The sequence below is a fragment of the Callospermophilus lateralis genome, unplaced genomic scaffold (assembly GCF_048772815.1).
Source record: "Callospermophilus lateralis isolate mCalLat2 unplaced genomic scaffold, mCalLat2.hap1 Scaffold_148, whole genome shotgun sequence".
Classification (NCBI taxonomy): domain Eukaryota; kingdom Metazoa; phylum Chordata; class Mammalia; order Rodentia; family Sciuridae; genus Callospermophilus; species Callospermophilus lateralis.
The window spans coordinates 2,958,328-2,972,268 of NW_027512614.1; the positions used below are offsets into that span (position 1 = coordinate 2,958,328).

General features: G+C 34.9%; 1 pseudogene; it reads left to right on the forward strand.

The window, feature by feature from the left end:
- The window catches only part of LOC143388641 (F-BAR and double SH3 domains protein 2-like), a 150,599-nt pseudogene that overhangs the window by 96,342 nt on the left and 40,316 nt on the right, over positions 1 to 13,941 (forward strand).

Sequence of the window (13,941 nt, forward strand, 5' to 3'; positions counted from 1 at the left end):
GGGCCTTGCTTGCTGCTGTATCCCATGTATTTTTTTGCCTACTTTGACATCTTATTTCACTTGTCTCACAGGAGACAATGTTTTGGGTTTTTGGGGTTTGTTGTTGTTGTTTGCTTTTTGTGGGTTTTTCTTGTTGTTGTTGTTTTGGTTTTGGTTTTTTGATTATTAAACTGGGAATTGGACCCAAGACTGCTTTACCACTGAATTGCATTCCCAAACCTTATTTTATTTTATTTATTTATTTGGTACCTGGGATTGAACCCAGGAGCACTTAATCACTGAGCCACATCCCCACCCCTATTTTTTATATTTTATTTAGAGACAGGGTTTTGCTCAGTTGCTGAGGCCAATGTTGAACTCACCATCCTCCTTATTTTAGCCTCCTGAGCCACTGGGATTACAGGTGTATGCCACCACACCCAGCTTTGTGTCTTATTTTAAAATAGGTTCTCACTGTGTTGCTGACAGTCTTGTTAAGTTGCCGAGACTGGCCTCAAACTTGGATCTTCCTGCCTTAGCCTCCTGAGTCACAGGATTACAGTCATCTGCCACCATACCCAGCTTAAAAAAATTTAAAAAGCATTTTTTTAATAATGTCTTTCAGGGGCTGGGGATGTGGCCCAAGCGGTAGCGCACTCGCCTCGCATGCGTGCGTCCCGGGTTTGGTCCTCAGCACCACATACAAAGATGTTGTGTATGCCAAAAACTGAAAAATAAATATTGAAATTCTTTCTCCCTCTCTCTCTCTCTAAAAAAAAATAAAAAAGATTTATTTTAAAAAAAATAATGTCTTTCAGTGTTCTGGGTATTGGTAGTCTCAACTTGGCAGTTATCACTTTATAATAATCAGATAATGGCCAGTGCTGGTGTCATCTCATGTGAAATAACTGGTTCTTTTTTTTTTAAAGAGAAAGAGAGAGAGAATTTTTAATATTTATTTTCTTTTTAGTTTTCGGCGGACACAACGTCTTAATTTGTACGTGGTGCTGAGGATCGAACTCAGTGTCGCGCGTATGCCAGGCGAGTGTGCTACTGCTTGAGCCCCAGCCCCAGCCCCAAAAATAACTGGTTCTTAGGCTGGGAAGATCTAAACAGTTGGGAACCAGAATGCTAGGGCTTCTTACACATTTCTGTCTCTGTGTGGTCTCTCCACATGATCTCTCCAACATGGTGGCTTCAGGTTGGCTATACTACTTACATGGTAGCACAAAGCCCCAAAGATATAAGTTCCAAGAGTGAGAAAATAAAACCTGTGTATTCTTTTGACCTAGCCTCAGAAACATCATTGGGATTGTTGAATCATCTTTTATTGAGACAATCACAAAGGCCTGTCCATAGTTCAAGGAGGTAGGACATACACTCTACTTCTTGGTGGAGAAGTAACGAAGTTGGAAAAACATGCAGAATGAGAAATGTAGTAACAACTTTTTGAAAAACATAGTCTTCCACAGTATATTTTATGGTTAAAAGTTATAATTAAAACTTCACATACCTCTGACATGCAAAATACACTCACTTCTTATCCCCCAAAGCCTGGGATTTTGGGTTTTTTGTTTTTGTTTTTGTTTTTGTTTTTTTTTTTTTGTTTTGTTTTTTTGCTAAAATCTGTCCACAATTAATAAAAATTGTAAACCAAGAGCTAAAGCTCAGTAAGCCTGAGGCAGGTAAAACACAAAGAAAATCACACCACAGTGCATCATAGTCAGCTTTAAAATACAAAAAATGTTTAACAGTTGTCAGGCGTGGTTATATACACCTATAATCCCAACTACTCAGGAGGCTGGGGAGGAGGCAATCACAAGTTCAAGACCTGCCTGGACAACTTATTGAGACTATTTAACAAAAAAAAGGTTGGGGATGTAGCTCTGTAGTAGTAGTCCCCAGGTTCCATCCTAGTATGAGATATTGGGATGGGGGGGTGGTAATTGATTGTCCATGATGAAAAATCAAAAATGTTTCCTTCAAGATCAAGAACAAGATAAGAATGTTCACTTTCACCATGTTTACTCAACACAGGAGTTCTAGAGCAGTTATAGCAAAGTTGCCATAGCAGTTATAGCAAAGTTGCAGGATGCAAAATAAAAGCAAAAAAATCAGTTACATTTCTAAATAACAATGAGCACTGCAAAAAGGAAATTAATACATCTCCAGTACCACAGCAACAATAAAAAAAGGAAATTAAGAAAGCAATTTCATTTCTAGTAACACCAAAAAGAAAATATCAAGAAGGTAAAAGACTTGTACACTGGGAACTACAAAAACATTGATGATAGATTAAAAAGGGCATAAGTAAATGGAAAGACAGTTCATGTTCATTAAGTGAAGGTATTGATAAGATGACAGTTACTCCCAGAATGATGTCCAGATTCCATGTAATTCCTATCAAAATCCCATTGGGAATATATCCAGTATTCATGGAACTGAAGGCAGATATTGTTTGGGGTTTGTTTTATGGGGGCTTCTTTTCATGTGTTTGTTTTGTTTTGTTTTGTTTGTTACTGGAGATTGAACCCAAAGGCATTTTGCCTCTGAGACACATCCACAGCCCTTTTTCTTTATTTCGAGACAGGGTCTCATTAAGTTGCTGAGGCTGGCTTTGAACTTGTAATACTTATGCCTCAACCTCCCAGATAGCTGCAGATATTGTTAAATGGCACTTAATACCAAAATGTTCTTCAAATTCAATGTAGTTCCCTTCAAAATCTGAACAGTGTTATTTACAAGAAAAGACAAAGCCATTCTAAAATTCATATGAGATCTCAAGAGACCCCAAATAGCCAAAATAGTCATGAAAAATAATAAGGTTAGAGAACTCCTACTTCCTGATTTCAAAGCTTATAAAACTGCAGAGATTGAGGTAGTGCAGTACTGGCATAAGGACACATATATAGACTTTAACTACATATGAAATCTATTTTTATTTATTTTGGAGGGATGGGTACTAGGGATTGAACTCAGGGGCATTCTGCCACTGAGCCACATCTTCAGTCCTGTTTTGTATTTTATTTAGAGTCGGGGTCTCAACTGAGTTGCTTAGCACCTCACTTCTGCAGAGGCTGACTTTGAACTTGAGATGCTCCTGCCTCAGCCTCCCAAGCTGCTAGGATTATAGGCTTGCGCCACTACGCCCAGTATATGAAGACTATTTTTAAAATACCAGTTTTCTCCATATATTCAATGTAATACAGGTTAAATACCCAGCATTTTTTTAATTAACAAGCTAATTCTCAAAGATATGTGAAAATGCAAATCATCTAAGATAGCCAAAACAATTTTGAAAAAGAAGGATTAGATTTGAGGGCTTTCTCCACCTGGTTTCAAGACATAAAACTATACTAATCAAGATGTTTTAGCATTGGTATGAGGATATACTTACAGATGAATGGAACAAAATGAAGAGTCTAGAAGTAGGCCCACACATATATGGTCTGTTGATTTTAGACAAAGGTATAACAAACTTGTAAAAATGATATATATATATATATATATATATATATATATATATATATATATATATATATATATATATAATAACATGCCTTGCACATGTGAGATACTGGGTTTGATCCTTAGCACCACATAAAAATAAATAAAATAAAGGTACTGTGTCCATCTACAACTAAAGAGAAGAAAACAAGATTGAGTTCCCTGTCTCCTTCCCAGCTATTAGCTAGAGGATGTCTTTAGCCCCTAGAAGCTACTCTTCCTGGTCCTTGCACTTGTGCTTCCGGTCTCAGAATCAGCAATGGCACACTGAATCCTTCTGCTTAGAATCTCTAATTTCCTTTCTACCCATCTCTTATCTTACTCTAGCCAGAGAAAATTCTTTGCTTGAAAGATATCACATGATTATATTGAACTCACTTAGGTAATCAAGGATGATCTCATTATTTTAAGGTTCCTAACTCTAATACTTCTGCAAATTACATCATACATACCCACAGTTTCAGACACCAGGGTATTTACATCTTCAAAGCCATGCTGCTTATTACAATGATAAAACAAGAAAACAACATCTATCATCACCACTACTTTTCAGTGTCATATAGGATTAGTCAATGTATTAATTAAAGAAAACCAGTTAAGAGATTTAAATATTAGAAAAAGGCACATCCATCATTATTTATTAATAATATATGTACCCAAAATACCAAGACCCAATTGTCAATGATGGTTTAGTAAAGTGAACAAATACAAGAATATATTTTTAGAAATCATTAATTTTCCAAGGTTAGGAATCTGGCTCAGTGGCAGAGCATTTGCCTAGCATGAGTGAGGCCTGGGTTCAGTCTTCAAAACTGAAGGGAAAAAGGAAAACTTTAGTTTTCTCATTAATCAGAAATAATAAATTGCAAATACAGTGGAAAAAAGTTATTCATCACAGCAGTAAAATACTGATAAGGTAAAGGAATATAAAATTTTAATGAAACTTAGAAAATATATTTGGAGAAGCTTGACATTCTGGCTCTAAAATTTACCTGGAATTCTTTTTATAAACACACAAGAATGAGACTTACCACATACTAAATCATAAAATAATGACCACAGAAATTAACTGTGATCTAATACAAAAAAATAGCAAATCTATTAAAGAACATATGATAATTTAGAATAAGGATCTTATCAAGATACCATTTTTGGCATACACAATTGCTAAATCCATTTACTAAAGGATTTACTAATTCTTTTCCCCAAAGATTTGAAATGTCAATCAAGATGCCATTTTTCAGGTAGGAGGGAAATATAATGATGAACAGTGTATTAAAAGCTGCCAAGAAATTATTGTTAGGTCTGATAATGGTATTATGGTTGTATAAAACAATTCACATTTAGAGATATTTATTATAACACGTAGGAATAAAATGACTTAATATCGATTTTTTTTCTTCAAATGCTGTAGCAAAGAACAAAAAGGATAGGTAAAGCAAATTTTAACATTTTTTTGAATCTCAGTTATTAATATATGGGATTTATTGTAATAGATGCTCTAAAACCTTCAAGTATATTTGAATTTTTTTATAATAGAAAACATGTTAGCCTGGGGGTATGGCTGAGTGATAGAACATGTATATGCTTAGCATGCATGAAGCCCTAGGTTCAATTCCAAGCACTACCAAAAAAAAAAAAAGTTAATGGCATTTCAAATCTTTGGGGAAAAAAGTTAGTAAAAATCCTTTAGTAAGTGGATTTAGCAATTTTGTATGTTTAGGGAAAAATACACCATTAGGTTTCTTTCTTCCACTATATACAAAATAAATTTTAGAAAACTAAAGAGCTAAGTGCTAAGCGCTAAACATATGACTATTAAAAAACTAGAAGAACCTAGAATATTTATATATATATATATATATATATATATATATATATATATATATATATATATATATTTAGTTATCAGTGGGCCTTTATTTTATTCATTTATATATGGTACTGAGAATTGAATTCAGTCTCTCACACATGCTAAGCAAACCCTCTACCACTGAGCCACAACCTCAGCCCCATATTTTTGGTATATTACAGATACCCTTTTTTTTGGACGGGGGGTGGGGATACCAGGGGTTGAACTCAGGGGTACTCAACTACTGAGCCACATCCCTAGCCCCATGCCTTTTTAAAATTTTACTTAGAGACAGGGTCTCACTGAGTTGCTTAGCTCCTTTCCATTGCTGAGGCTGGCTTTGAAATTGCCATCTGCCTGCCTCAGCCTCCAGAGCTGCTGGGACTACAGGCATTTGTCACTGTGCCCAGCCATATACCTTTTTAAACAAAACAAAACTCAGGAGCTATAAAGGAAAAGACTGATAAAATGTGACCACATAAAAATTAAAAATTTCCGCAAAACAAAAGAGCATTAAAAAAGGAAAGGGGATAGAGTAGAAGGAAATGTTTAAAACAAATAATAGGAAAAAAAGGAGTAAATATCTTGAAAGAAATATATTTTAATAATAATTAAAATATTAAAAAAGTGAATTGAAATAGAAGTACAAATTGCTAGCAACATATAAAATGATTCTCCATTAATTAGAGACCTGAAAATATGGTGAATTACATTTATGGATTTCTGGATGTTGAGCCAGTGTTCCTGGGATGAAACCCACTTGATCATGGTGCACTGTCTTTTTAATATGTTTCTATGTGATTTTCCAGCATTTTACTAAGAATTTTTGCATTTATGTTCATCAGGGATATTGGCCTGAAGTTTTCTTTCCTTGGTGTATCTTTGTCTGGTCATAGGTTGAGTTTAGAAGGGTTCCCTCCTTTTCTGTTTCATAGAATACTTTGAAGTGGATTGGTGTTCTTCTTTGAAGGAAGGTCTGGTAGAACTCAGCTGAGAATCCTTCAAGTCCTGGGCTTTTCTTTGTTGATAGGCTTTTCATGGCATCTTCAGTTTCATCGCTTGAAATTTACCTGTTTAAATTTTGTATATCTTCCTGATTCAATTTGGGTAGGTCATATTTCTCTAGAAATTTGTTGATGTCTTCAAGATTTTCTGTTTAATTGGAGTATAAGTTTTTAAAATAGTTTCTGATCATCCTCTGTATTTCAGTGGTGTCTGTGGTGATATATCCTTTGAGTTTTTTCCCTTTTTCTCTTGGTTAGCATGGCTAAAGTTTTCTCGATTTTATTGATTTTTTTTTTTTTTTGAAAAACCAACTCAACAGTGAGATCATTTTTTAAAAAATACATTGGCATAATTTTAAAGATTGGCAAAATTCAGTGTGGGTAAGATACAAGGAAGAGTAGGTACAACTTTGTGTAGATAATCTGGTAATGTCTATTAAAATTAAAATGTGCAATTTCTGCTTTTATATTTTTTATCTTAAATATTCTTACATGTGTTCAAAAAGTCATTGACTTTTGTACAAAACGTCATTGTACAAAGGGTTCTTTGTACAGAGTCACGTATAATGTTGAGAAACTTGAAAATTCAAAAGGCAAATAGAGTAAGAATAAATGAAACATGGTACAGTTAAATTCTTGGATCTATAGATTAATTAAAGAGAATGAGGTCAGTCTATTTATACAGACATGAAAAGCTTTCTTAGAAACATTGAAAAGATAGTATATCTAATTTTATTTTTTTAAACAAAATTTTCTGTTTGTTTTTATATATAGAGAAATGCTCAAAAGTGGTTTAGAAAAAATAAAAATTAATTGATGGTATGACAGTTTTACCCCATAATGGATTATACAATGTAATAAAAAACTTTTGCCATTTTGCATTAATTGTTTTGTAACAGTATTTTATATTCATGTAAATTTTAAAAACTAAAGGTATGCATGTCAAAACTTGTACAATCCAAGTAGGATCTGTAGATTGAGCCAATGTCAATTTTTGTACTCTATTGCAGTAGCCCCTACTTATCTGCAGTTCACTATCCATGGTTTCAGTTACCTGAAGTCAACCACAGCCCAGAAATGTTAAATGTAAAAGTTCAGAAATAAACATTTTAGATGTTTTAAATTGCACACCATTCTGAATAACATGGAAGTCTCATTCTTTCCCACCCAAGATCCAAAACACTTTAACCATAATTTTTACGCTACGTACCCTATCCACCTGTTACTTACTGAGTAGCCAGTTAGATTATCAAATCCGCTGTTATAATATCAGAGTGTTTTGCTTAACCTTTTATTTTACTTAATAACGACAGAATACAAGACTAGTAATGCAAAGAAGGCACCATGACATAAAACAGATTAATTCTTCCACTGAGAAGCATCGTTGCAGGGCTTATAGAAAAATACATAGTAATTTTAGAATTCAGTATTACCAGCATTTTTAGCATCCATTGAGGGTCTAGGAAAGAATCTCCTGAGGATAAAGGGAAACTACTAATGTAAAGTTATATAAATTTTTACCACTGGGGGAAGTTGGGTGAAGGGAGTGTGTACTAGTTTTGCAACTTACAGAGTCTATAATCCAAATTTTTAGAATTAAATAAATAAATGAAACAAAATTACAAGTTAAGGAAAGGATAATAATTTGTTAAAAAAGGAATCATGGTTTTAGTTACTAAAATCTTTCAAATAATCATTCAAGGAACAAAGATGAGAAGGAGGATTATTTTCTGTACCTGTTTTCTCTTTAGGTTCTAAACGAACTTGAATGCCATGGAGTTGCTGTATCAGAACAAAACCGAGCAGAACTGGAACAGAAAATAGATGAAGCTAGAGAGAATATTCGTAAAGCAGAGGTAAGGGGGCAGCTAACTATGGCATTTTGCCCAACTCCAGTCAATGTCACAGCTGTGATGTACACCTTTGAAGCTGAGTTCCTACACTTATTAAGTTGAAGGGGAATCACCATTTAATTTATGTCCACAGTAGTATTATTGAGTGCCTGCTTTGTAGAAAGTATACATATAGCAGACTTTGAACCTGCTGTGAAGAGTTCATAATCATGAAAATTACATAACAAAAGAATTAAGTCACAATAAAGATATTAAAGTTTAACAAAGTAAAATGATAATCAAGTTAATGGTAGAGATATTTATGTTTATATATAAAATGATAACTTATATATTATAGAATATATAATAACATTTATATATAGTTTATATATTATATAATCATACATAGTAATATATTTATATAAGATTATATATGTTTATATTTAGAACCTAAAAAATCTCCCTTATATGGGTGGTTTCTGAATCCAGGGGCATGAACTGGGTCTTCAGCAATAGAGATTTGGTTGAGAAGCGATAGGGCATTATAAAAGTAATTTTTTTTTTTGACTCATGAGATCTTTTGAAAGTTGTATAAAAACTATGAAACCTCTCCCACAAAAAAAGAAATGTACATGTTGTGTACAGCATCAGAGTTCATCAACCCCAGGCTAATACTTCTTGCCCTAGAGGGGGAGAGGTCAAAATGAGAGAACAAGAAAGTATTAGCAAAAGGGGGCAGGCACAGGGTAGAGTTTGGCAGTTGAAAGTGATTAGAATAACAGATTTTTGTAAGGAAATGTGATAGAAAGTAAGTAAACTAGGTCCAGTTCACAGAGGACACACATGTGTATTCATCTACTCTGCTACAGCATGATGAAGGGATATGGAGGTAGACATTTAAAAAAAAAAAAGACCAAGACTTTACAACTCTCAAGAGATATGTTCTTATTAGAAAAGCCTAAAGAATGCCAAAGATAACCAAGACTGTGAAGCACAAGTGCCAAAGAGTGGCCATACAAGTATGCTTCAGGAAGTGGAGGACACGGGGAGCATTGGGGGAGGGGTTTTCAGAGCAGAGGTAGGACTTAGGATGGTGTTGGCCAGTGAATAGTATTTAATTAGTCAGGGAAAAGGGAATAACATAGATCTGTGGCTTGCAACCTCAAGAAACAGAACTTGAACCAAAATATGAAGGTAGGAAGGAGGCAGGTTTTAGTTTGATGTTGAGAAATATTTTCTAAGAGTCAGATCTTCTGAGTGGCAGAATAAGTACATAGTGCAACACTGTAAGGGCTCAGGATTCTGGGCAAGCATCTGTCAGGGACTCTGTACAAGGAATTCTGGCATTGGTTGAAGGTAATCTAAACTAGTGATTTTCAAACACCCCTTTATTGCTCTAGAGGTTTTGAAAAAGTGCTTCCGTGGTTGTGGGGTAAGGGTGAGGTGACAGAGGCAAACACAGGGTATATGAGCGTCTTTTTGACAGAGCCCCATGGAAGTGATTTGAACCAGAATGGGTTTGCCATCTTCATGGTCTAAAGAAGCTCCGGTAACCTCTCCTCTGCTTCTTTCCTGGCATAGTCTGACCCACAGCCTCCATAGTGAGAAGGGCAGGGTGTGCAGTGAGCAGACATTTTCCTCTCTGAATTCAGAGTCACAGCTAAACCACTACCCTCTGGTGCTGGCCAAGTACTGCTGGCGGGCCCTTGCCAGTTTGGAAAACACTGGCTTGTGGTAAAAGAGATTATTATTCTATTGTTTTGTTTCTCTTCACTCTGGATGAAGCCAGTATTACCGCCTTAGTGGAACAGAAGTGATTACCTTAGAACAAGTCTCAGAAATTTTCTGAAGGGATTGTACTTATATTTTCCATTTACAGACTCCATCCATGGTATCACTATCTAGTACCTTAACTCCACTAGTGCCTCTACTACCACATCTTTTATAGTAGTAGTACTAACAGCTGTCAGTCTAAATAAAGGCCTAAATAAAGGCCAGTTGACCTTTTATTTCCCTGAGTATGAGTATGCTAAACTACACTGTTAGCTTAAAACTAAAAATATAAAGTGAGATTCCCACAACAGAATATTTCACCTCTCCTAATACATTTAAGTCTGCATTCTCAAAGATCATTTTCGTTCCAAAATATGGAATATGCTAAAATTATAATGTCAGATTATCTCAGTTTTGAATGTCTGTAAAATGTAATTAATTCTATTTTCTTAAAATGATCTCTCAGTTTCCTCATATTAGAGAATTTTAAAAAAATTCCCAGCTAAAATTAACTGGCAAATAGGAGGGCATGTGTATTTGGGCAGTACTTACAAGATTGTCATAATGAAATTTTTTGATAGACTAGAAAACAAGAGAGATTGACATTAATTGTTTTGTACATACCCTTTTTCTTTTCTCTGCCTGTATATCTTTTGCATTGGTTTTTCTGAATTGCATAGTTACTCAATAGCTTTTTACCTAATTATAAATACCTGTTACAAGAGAGAGAAAGGTGGTTAAAATTGCATTATAGCTTTCAAGTTTGGTTTTTAATTCCTGCTAACAAGAGCCTTATTAAGAATCTGCTTTATCCAGTCTTTCCTATATTATGTCTCCATTCAGTATTGCTAATTAGAATAAAAGTCATTTGTGGTCTTTTGTAATAGGTTAAAGAATCTTCCAACTAGAAGAAATTCAAAATATAAAAAATGCTTTTCCAAAGACTAGAGATCTTTAATTCTTGTCTGGTTAATTTGGGGCAGATTTACTAACTGATTAATTCAACCACTGCATCAGCTATGTTCCAGATACTGATGAAAATACTATACTCACTGGGCATGGTGGCACACACCAGTAATCCCAGTGACTCAGGAAGCTGAAGCAAAAGGATCACAAGTTCAAAGCCAGCCTCAGCAACTTAGTGAAGTCCTAAGCAACTTAGCGAAACCCTGTCTCAAAATTTAAAAAAATAAAATAAAATAAAATAAAAAGGGCTTAGGATGTGACTCAGTTAAGTTCTCTGGGTTTAGTCCCAGATACAACAACAACAAAAAATAATACCAATAGTGATGGACAAACTCTTGTTTTACTGTCATGATCTTTGGATTGTCTCAGGAGTATTTGTAGGAGCTATATCATGTCTTCAGCCTCTAATTCAGGAATTTGAAATAAGACAACTGTTTAAATGAAATGTTAATTTTTTAAATTTTATTTTTATTTTTTGATACCAGGGATTGAACCTAGTGGCACTTAACCACTAAGCCACATCCCCAGCCCTTTTTAATTTTTTATTTTGAAACAGATGGTTAGGGCCTCACTGAGTTGGTGAGTCTGACCTTAAACTTGCTTCGATCTTCCCGCCTCGGCCTCCCAAGCCACTGGTATTATAGGCATGCACCACTATGCCCAGCTAATAATAATGTTCTTAGTATGGTATTTAGGAATTCAAATTTTTTGAAATGCCTTTTGTCATATACACACACATTCATCATTTATGTTATTTTTTACATAACTATTTAAAAAGTAATAGCTTAGAGTGTTACAACATAATGATGTTAAATGTAATTCCCATGTTACTACAATGAAAATGGCTATACAATATACAAAAAGAAATGAGAAGGGAACTAAAACATGACACTGAAAAATCAACTAAACACAAAATACAATAATACAGGAGGAAGTAGGGACTAAAAAGCTATAAAGCATATATAAAACAAACAGGAAGACAGAAGTCCTTCCTTATCAGTAATTACTTTAAGTGTAAATGTATTAAATTGTCCAGTCAAAACTTAGAAATTGGCAGAAATTTGCTTTCTATAGGAGACTCAACTTTAGATCCAAAGACACAGACAGATTGAAATAAATGGGTGGAAGAAGATATTCCATGCAAATAAGAACCAGAAGAGATCAGGGTTGCAGAAAGACAAATACTGTGTGATTTCACCTGGATGAGGCACCTAAAGTAATCAGATTCATAGACAAAAAGTAGAATGGAGGTTACCAAGGGCTGGGAGAGGGAGAATGGCAAATTGTTGTTTTTTGTTTTAGTACTGGGGATTGAACCCAGGAGTGCTCAGCCACTGAGCCATATCCCCAGCTCTCATTATATATATATATATATATATATATATATATATATATATATATATATATATATATATATATATATATATATAGAGACAGCATCTTACTGAGTTGCTTTAGGGCCTCTCTAAGTTGCTGAGGCTGGCTTTGAACTCACAGTCCTCCTACCTCAGACTCCCGAAAAATTATTGTTTAATGTATAGGGTTTCCGTTTTGCAAAATGAAAGAGAGCTGGAAGATAGTGGTAATGGCTGCACATCAGTATGAATGTACTTAATGCCACTGAACAATACACTTCAAATGGTTAGTTAGCATGGAAAATTTATGTTACATACACTTTACTACAATAAAAAAGAAGGTGAGCCAGGCGCAGTGGCACATACCTGTAATCCCAGCCACTCAGGAGGCTGAGACGGAGGATCGCGAGTTCAAAGCCAACCTCAGCAATGGTGAGGCGCTAAGAAACTTAGTGAGACCCTGTGTCTAAATAAAATACAAAATAGGACTGGGGATGTGGCTCAGTGGTTGAGTGCTCCTGAGTTCAATCCCTAGTACCCCCACAAAAAATAAATAAATAAATAAAAAGAAGATGAGGGCTGGGGTTGTGGCTCAATGGTAGAGCACTTCCCTAGCACATGTGAGGCACTGGGTTTGATTCTCACCACCACACAAATAGATAAATAAAGCTATTCTGTCCATCTACAACTAAAAATATTTTAAAAAATAAAGAAGAAATAAATAGATAGATGGATAAATTTAAATAAAAATAAAGGTATTGTGTCCATCTGCAACAAAAAAAATATTTTTAAAAAAGGTGTGTGTGTTCTTTAAAGTAGCTTGTAAAGAAGTCAAAAGTTTTAAATAGTAGTCTAGTCTGTTCATGACTTATGTTGTTTCAGAATGTTTTTTAGTTTACATTATAACTTTTTTCTGGGTTGGTCGAGTTCTGTTTTTTTGAACAATGAAATGATTAACACAACAAGGAAAAAATAATGTGAGAAATCAAAGATAGGACATTTTTAGTAACCTCCTTTGGTGTAAGATCTGTAAGAGGAACTATAGACTACATTATCCTTTGTCCAAGATGTTCACTAGATTCTATGATCTGAATTAAATGTGTATTTGAAAACCAAAGTCCAGCCAGGCACAGTGATGCACACCTGTAATCCCAACAACTTTGGACATGAAGGCAGGAGGATCATGAGTTCAAAGCCAACCTCAGCAAAAGCTAGGCACTAAGCAACTCAGTGAGATCCTGTCTCTAGATAAAAATACAAAATAGGGCTGGGGATGTGGCTCAATGGTTAAGTGCCTTTGAGTTCAATCCCCAGTACCAAAAACAAACAAACAAAAAAAAAATTCAGAGTTCGGTTATATAGTATCAGTGAATTAACAAAAGAAAAATATCAAATTATTCTTTATATAAGCACACTTTTATAGATACAAGTTTCCCCCACACCTGGTACTAGGGGTTGAGTGATTGAACCCAGGGGTACACTACCACTGAGCCATGCTCCCAGCCTTTTTATATTTATGTTGAGATAGGGTCTTGCTAAGTTGCTGCAATTGGCCTCAAACTCACAATCCTCTTCCCTCAGTCTCCTGGGTTGCTGGGATTACAGGTGTGTGTCACTATGCCGAGCCCTGTTTTATCTTAAATTGTCACCTCATAGAGTGCTATCATACATGA